Here is an 8,091-nt window from a genome sequence, read left to right on the forward strand (position 1 = left end):
GCCTGGATGACTGCAGCTCCAACAATACTCAAGAAGCTCGACACCATCCAGGGCAAAGCAGCCCCGCTTGCTTGCTCCCCCTTCCACAAACATTCACTCCCTCCAACTCCAATGAACAATGGCAGTCGTATGGACCATCTACAAGATGCACTGCAGTAACTTGCCAAGGTCCCTGAGTCAGCACCTTCCAAACCCACGGCCGCTACCATCTAGAAGGTCAAGGGTAGCAGATACCTGGGAATACCACCACCTGGAGGTTCCCCTCCAAGTCACTCACCACCCTGATTTGGAAATATATCGGCCGTTCCTTCACTGTCGCTGGGTCAAAATCCTGGAACTCTCTCCCTAACAGCACTGTGGGTGTACCTACACCTCAAGGACTGCAGCGGCTCAAGTATTCAGCACGGTGACGCAGTGGCTAGCACTGCTGCCTCACGGTGCCGAGGTCCCAGGTTCGATCCCGGCTCTGGGTCACTGACCGTGTGGAGTTTGCACATTCTCCCCGTGTTTGCGTGGGTTTCGCCCCCACAACCCAAAAGATGTGCAGGCTAGGTGAATTGGCCACGCTAAAGTGCCCCTTAATTGGAAAAAATGAATTGGGTAGATTCATAGATTCATAGAATTTACAGTGCAGAAGGCGGCCATTCGGCCCATCGAGTCTGCACCGGCTCTTGGAAAGAGCACTCTACCCAACCGCACACCTCCACCCTATCCCCATAACCCAGTTACCCCACCCAACACTAAGGGCAATTTATCACGGCCAATCCACCTGACCTGCACAACTTTGGACTGTGGGAGGAAACCGGAGCACCCGGAGGAAACCCACGCACATTAAATTTATACTCTAAATTTATTTATTTTTTTTAAATTCAGCCCACCACCACCTTCTCAAGGGCACTTAGAGATGGGCAGTAAATGCTGACCTAGCCAGCGACTTCATATCCCATAGATAAATAAAACATTTCCAAAGCACATCTTGGAAATGGCCAAAGCCTATACCACGTCCAATGAGCTACCTTGAAATGCAAACACTGCTGCCATGTCAGTAACTGTAGCAGGCGGATTGTGTGGCAATATCAGCCGCCAACTGCAAGAAGGTGAATGAGAGAAGCCGGTTCCGGCTTGCTGATGTTGCTCGCAGTGGGGAAGAGTTGGCAGCGACGAGAGAACTCCTTCCAACAATGCCACGGGACCCTTTACCATCCATCACAAACAGCCAGAGAGGGCACACCCCAAACCCGGCAAGGCGGCATCCTCGGGGCCTCACGATAGCATGGTGGTTAGCATCAATGCTACACAGCTCCAGGGTCCCAGGTTCGATTCTCGGCTGGGTCACTGTCTGTGTGGAGTCTGCACGTCCTCCCCGTGTGTGCGTGGGTTTCCTCCGGGTGCTCCGGTTTCCTCCCACAGTCCAAAGATGTGCGGGTTAGGTGGATTGGCCATGCTAAATTGCCCGTAGTGTAAGGTTAATGGGGGGATTGTATACGGGTTACGTGGGTTTAAGTAGGGTGATCATTGTTCGGCACAACATCGAGGGCCGAAGGGCCTGTTCTGTGCTGTACTGTTCTATGTTCTATGTCTAAGGGCCAGCATTCACCCGGTGCGTGACCTTTGTTGTCGGGGTCATCGATGTGAGGGTTGCATTGCCGGCCGATGAGAATCCCCTCCAGGTCAAATAGCCTGTAAACATTCAATTGCTCACAGTGGGGAAATAGCTGAGGCAACAGGCAGTTAATTGACGGGAATAAATCCCGTGCAAAGAATCAGAGTTGGGAACCCTCCCAAAACGGGAGTGACTTTGAGTTTATTTTCAACAGTCAACCATTAAGATGTGGACGATCAAAGACTTATGAGAAAAACACCGAAACAGCAAACCACTGACCTCCTCGTGGACAATAAGTTGCTGATGTGTTTTGGAATCGATTCATCTTGTTTAAAACAAAAAAAAAAAAATCATTAGAAACGCAAGTTTGCCTCCAGACCTGTTTCTACCTATCGAAGCGATTCATCTTGCCTTAGTCAGGATTTGCAGTCTGGGACAATAAAACCTGGAATCTGATGGTTTGTGAAGCTCGTGCACCCGTTTCCTGCTGAGTTTGCAGCTTCTGTGTCTCTGAAATCAACCATCGCTGTCAATTCACAGCGTGCCCCAGAATATTCCACCTCTTTTGTTCGTAGAAACTGCTGCCTTGGGCTTTCTCTCTGCTGCTCGCTCAGCACATTCACTGTCGGTTGGCATACATTTTACTCATTAGCTGTGCTTGCCCTCTCTCCCGATTGATGCGCTAACAATTGCACACAAAGGCACGAATCGGTACAAGAGAGGCTTTATTACCGTGAGATGTTATTCCCTCGACTGCAGCTGGTAGAATGGCAGCTCAGGAGAGCTCATGAATATTTATACTGCTCCCTGTGGGCGGAGCTAGCCAGCAAGGGCTTACCGACAAACCTGTAATACAGGTACTGTTGTACATCCCCTAATACAGGCACACACACATATATACAGTGGTAGATTACCACATTCACCCCCTGTTAAGAATGAGTCCGGCGGGGGTGAAGTGAAACTATTATACATAAGCAGTGATTTATTTACAGAGGGGGGGGGGGAGAAAAAAATCAAGTGTCCATCTTGCAATCCGGTGCCCGTCATAGGTTGAGTCTGTCCGGTGGTCTGACGGTTCGTTGAGAGCGACGCAGCAGCGGTGGCGACCTCTGCACAGGCGATGTCGGCGTCGACGGCATCGGCGGTGGCGGTGTTGGTGCTGGCCAGATGCTGGACGACTCCGGGAGCGTGCCACAATCTTCCATGTCCTCTCGTGTGGGCAGGGGAACGAGGGATGGACCTGGTGGGGCTGATTTGGGGGCGCCGGGGAAAGGGATGGTGGGGCGTGGGATCGGCACTCGAGGGAGCCAGGTCCCTGAGCGAGACAGTATCCTGGCGGCCGTCGGGGAACTCCACATAGGCATTCATAGAATTTACAGTGCAGAAGGAGGCCATTCGGCCCATCGAGTCTGCACCGGCTCTTGGAAAGAGCAACCCTACCCAAGGTCAACACCTCCACCCTATCCCCATAAACCAGTAACCCCACCCAACACTAAGGGCAATTTTGGACACTAAGGGGCAATTTAGCATAGCCAATCCGCCTAACCCGCACATCTTTGGACTATGGGAGGAAACCGGAGCACCCGGAGGAAACCCACGCACACACGGGGAGGATGTGCAGACTCCGCACAGACAGTGACCCAAAACGGAATCGAACCTGGGACCCTGGAGCTGTGAAGCATTTGTGCTATCCACAATGCTACCGTGCTGCCCTACCCATACTGGGGGTTCGCGTGGAGCAGGCGTACCCTGTCCACCAGAGGGTCTGCCTTGTGGGCACTGATATGCCTACGAAGTACAAAGAACAAAGGAATTTACAGCACAGGAACAGGCCCTTCGGCCCTCCCAGCCTGCACCAATCCAGATCCTTTATCTAAACCTGTCTCCTATTTTCCAAGGATCTACTTCCCTCTGTTGCCGCCCGTTCATATACCTGTCTAGATGCCTCTTAAATGATGCTATTGTGCCCGCCTCTACCACCTCCGCTGGTAAAGCACAAGTAGGACCGGCCCTGGAGCTGCGAGCCACATCGGGAGCGACACGCCGGATGTAGACTTCCTAGGGAAGGTAAAAACACGTTCATGGGGTGTGTTGTTAGTCGCGGTGCACAGCAGTGACCAAATGGAGTGGAGTGCATCAGGGAGGACCTGCTGCCAGCGAGCGGCTGGGAGGTTCCTGGACCGTAGGGCCAGCTGGACGGCCCTCCATACCGTCCCTTTCTCCCTCTCTACCTGCCCGTTTTCCCGGGGGTTGTAGCTGGTCGTCCTGCTGGAGGCGATACCCCTGCTGAGCAGGAACTGACGCAGCTCATCGCTCATGAACGAGGATCCCCTGTCGCTGTGGATGTAGTCGGGGAAACCGAACAGAGCGAATATGGAATCAAGGGCCTTGATGACGGTGGCAGACGTCATATCCAGGCATGGGATGGCGAAGGGGAACCTAGAGAATTCATCGACCACACTAAGGATGTAGGTGTTGCAGTCGGTGGAGGGAAGGGGCCCTTTGAAGTCCACGCTGAGGTGTTCAAAGGAGCGGGACGCTTTCACCAGGCGGGCGCGGTCTGGCCGGTAGAAGTGCGGCTTGCACTCCGCACAGATCTGGCAGTCTCTGGTGACTGTCCGTACTTCCTCGACGGAGTAGGGCAGATTGCGGGCTTTGATTAGGTAGTACAACCGAGTGACCCCCGGATGGCAAAGGCTCTCATGCAACGCACGGAGCTGGTTCACTTGTGCGCTGGCACATGTACCTCGGGAGAGGGAGTCTGTGGGCTCATTGAGCTTGCCGGGGCGATACAAAATCTCGTAATTATAGGTGGAGAGCTCGATTCTCCACCGCAAGATTTTGTCGTTTTTGATCTTGCCCCGCTGCGTGTTGTTGAACATGAAGGCTACCGACCGTTGGTCAGTGAGGAGGGTGAACCTCCTGCCGGCCAGGTAATGCCTCCAGTGCCGCACCGCTTCAACGATTGCCTGGGCCTCCTTTTCAACAGAGGAATGTCGAATTTCGGAGGCGTGGAGGGTCCGGGAAAAGAATGCCACGGGTCTGCCTGCCTGGTTTAGAGTGGCGGCAAGGGCGACATCTGAAGCGTCGCTCTCTACTTGGAAGGGCAGTGACTCGTCTACTGCGTGCATACCAGCCTTGGCTATGTCAGGGCGAATATGGGCGAAGGCCTATTGTGCCTCGGCCGTGAGGGGAAATTGCGTGGACGGGATCAGTGGGCGGGCCTTGTCCGCGTATTGCGGGACCCACTGGGCGTAGTAAGAAAAGAACCCCAGGCATCGTTTGAGAGCGGGGCAGTGGGGGAGGGGAAGCTCCATGAGGGGGCGCATGCGGTCGGGGTAGGGCCCCAGTAGTCCGTTTTGGACTACGTAGCCGAGGATGGCTAAGCGGTCTGTGCTGAACACGCACTTCTCCTTGTTATAAGTGAGGTTGAGGAGAGATGCGGTGTGGAGAAATTTGGCAAGGTTGGCGTCATGGCCCTGCTGGTCGTGGCTGCAGATGGTGACATTGTCTAAGTACAGAAACGTGGCCCGCAGTCCGTACCGGTCAACCATTCGGTCCATTTCTCGTTGAAATACCGAGACCCCGTTAGTGACGCCGAAGGGAACCCTAAGAAATTGATAGAGCCGACTGTTCGCCTCGAAGGCAGTGTAGGGACGGTCCGATTTACGGATGGGGAGCTGGTGGTCGGCGGATAATACCCTCCCGAAGCAGCCGCTGGACTTCGGACCTGATGAAGGTCTTGTCCTGGTTGCTGTACCGTCTGCTCCTGGTGGCGATGGGCTTGCAATCTGCAGTCAGATTGGCAAAGAGGGAGGGAGGGTCAACGTTGAGGGTCGTGAGGCCGCAAATGGTGAGTGGGGGTAGGGGTCCGCTGAATTTGAGGGTGAGGCTCTGGAGGTTACATTGGAAGTCCAGGCCCAGTAAAAGTGTCGCACAGAGGTTGGGGAGAACGTACAGGCGGAAACGGCTGAATTCCACTCCTTGCACAGTGAGTTTGACCAGACAGAAACCCCGGATCGGGACAGAGTGGGATCCGGACGCCAGGGAGATCCGCTGGTTGGCGGGATGGACCGCGAGGGAGCAGTGCCTTACCGTGTCCGGATGGATGAAGCTATCGGTGCTCCCGCAGTCAAGTAGGCAGTAGGTCGTGTGGCCGTTGATGAGCACCGTCGTTGAAGCGGTAGCCAGGTTGCGAGGACAGGATTGGTCGAGCGTCATGGAGGCGAGTAGCGGACGATCGACCGAAGAGTCCGAAGAGTAGCGGCAGCGACCCGGGTCCCGTGGTCCAGTCCCGAGGGGAGGACAAAATGGCGGTGTCCGAAGTACCTGCGGGGAAGAAGATGGCGGCGCCCATGCAGCGCACGTGGCGGGACGGGGCAAGATGGCGGCGGCCACTGGTCACACGTGGAGTCGGGGAGGAAGATGGCGGCGCCCATGGTGCGCACATTGCGGGGGCGGCGAAAGATGACGGCGACCATTGATCGCACGTGGACCTGGGGGAAGAAGATGGCGGCACCCACTGGTCGCACATGGCCCTGGGAGCAGCGGACGGCTGGGCCCATTGCGCGATCGGCTAGGGAGAGGGGGAGAGGTCAGGCGCAATTGCGGCAACTGTGCAGGGCTAACGCACTGCTGCAAAGTGGCCTTTCTTGCCACAGGATTTGCAGGCCGTGGCGCGGGCCGGGCAGCGCTGGCGGGGTTGCTTCTGCTGGCCGCAGAAGTAGCAGTGGGGGCCCCCAGGGTGCGCGGTGTGGCGAGCAGTGCAGGCATACTGCGTGGGAGCGGCCCCGATCGGGGGGGGTCGGTTGCGGGGTTCACGAGGGGTAGGATGGGTGGGCCGCGCGATAGGATGTGTGGGTGTGGTAGGATTGCACGTTACGGGAAGCGACCGTCATAGAGAGCGCTAAAGTCTAGATCGAGCGCGGCCCCTTCCAGCAGTCGTTGCCGGATGGGGTCCGATGAAATACCCGTCACAAAGGCATCTCGCATGAGGAGGTTGGAATGTTCCGTGGCTGTGACGGCCTGGCACTCGCAGTCCCGTACTAGAGGGATAAGGGCCCGCCAGAAGTCCTCAATCGACTCACCCGGTTGCTGGACGCGAGTGGAGTACATGCCTCGCAAACAGAGTGTTCGACGACTGGACGTAATTTTCTTTGAGCAGTTCCATAGCACGGGCGTAGTTCGGCGCGTCCTGTATCAGCGGGAACACGCTGGAGCTCAACCTTGAGTAGAGCAGTTGAACTTTCTGAGCTTCCGATGGTGTAGGGTCCGCTGAAGTGATGTAGGCCTCGAAGACAGCCAGCCAGTGGTTAAAGTCTTTCCTGGCATTCGGCGATTGCGGATCCAGCTGCAGGCGGTCGGGTTTAATTCGGATGTCCATGATGTGGGAAATCTCACGGTAATAAATTGATGCGCTAACAATTGCACACAAAGATACGAATCGGTACAAGAGAGGCTTTATTATCGTGAGATGTTATTCCCTCGACTGCAGCTGTAGAATGGCAGCTCAGGAGAGCTCATGAATATTTATACTGCTCCCTGTGGGCGGAGCTAGCCGGCAGGGGCTTACCGACAAACCTGTAATAGAGGTACTCTTGTACATCCCCTAATACAGGCACACACATATATATATATACAGTGGTGGATCACCACACCGATGTTCTAACCAGCAACATGTCACCCGGTAGCACTGCTTCACCTGTTGTGAGTTCAGATCCCACTCCAGAGTCTTGCGCAGAGGTGCGCAGTACTGAGGGAGTGCCGCGCTGCTAAAGGTGCTGCTTTTTGGATCAGATGGGGCAACACAGTAGCATGGTGGTTAGCATAAATGCTTCACAGCTCCAGGGTCCCAGGTTCGATTCCCGGCTGGGTCACTGTCTGTGTGGAGTCTGCACGTTCTCCCCGTGTCTGCGTGGGTTTCCTCCGGGTGCTCCGGTTTCCTCCCACAGTCCAAAGATGTGCGGGTTAGGTGGATTGGCCATGATAAATTGCCCGTAGTGTCCTTAAAAGTAAGGTTAAGGGGGGGGGGGGGGGGTTGTTGGGTTACGGGTATAGGGTGGATACGTGGGTTTGAGTAGGGTGATCATTGCTCGGCCCAACATCGAGGGCCGAAGGGCCTGTTCTGTGCTGTACTGTTCTATGTTCTATGTAGATGTTTGTTGAATCCGCAATAAGCAGAACGCACAGTCGAAGGCAGAAATTAAAGAACAGGTTTATTCCAATACTCCTCCACTCCCCTAAGGGTCTCCGTCCCCGACCTGCAGCTAGGCCGGGATTTTTATACAACTGGGGCTCTCCTGGTAAAGGGGTAACCCCACCCCCTTAAACGGGAAGTCCTGCCTGCCAAAGGGCCAGTTCATATTCCGGGGAGGTCATGGGAAATCGTATGGTCCTGATTCCTGGACCTCCATTGGGGTTATAACAATGTTAAACCCGGGGCCTCGTCTGTCCTCTCGGGCGCGTATAGAAGCTCCTGTGCCCTCTGT

Source organism: Scyliorhinus canicula, chromosome 22, assembly GCF_902713615.1.
Source record: "Scyliorhinus canicula chromosome 22, sScyCan1.1, whole genome shotgun sequence".
Taxonomy (NCBI): Eukaryota; Metazoa; Chordata; class Chondrichthyes; order Carcharhiniformes; family Scyliorhinidae; genus Scyliorhinus; species Scyliorhinus canicula.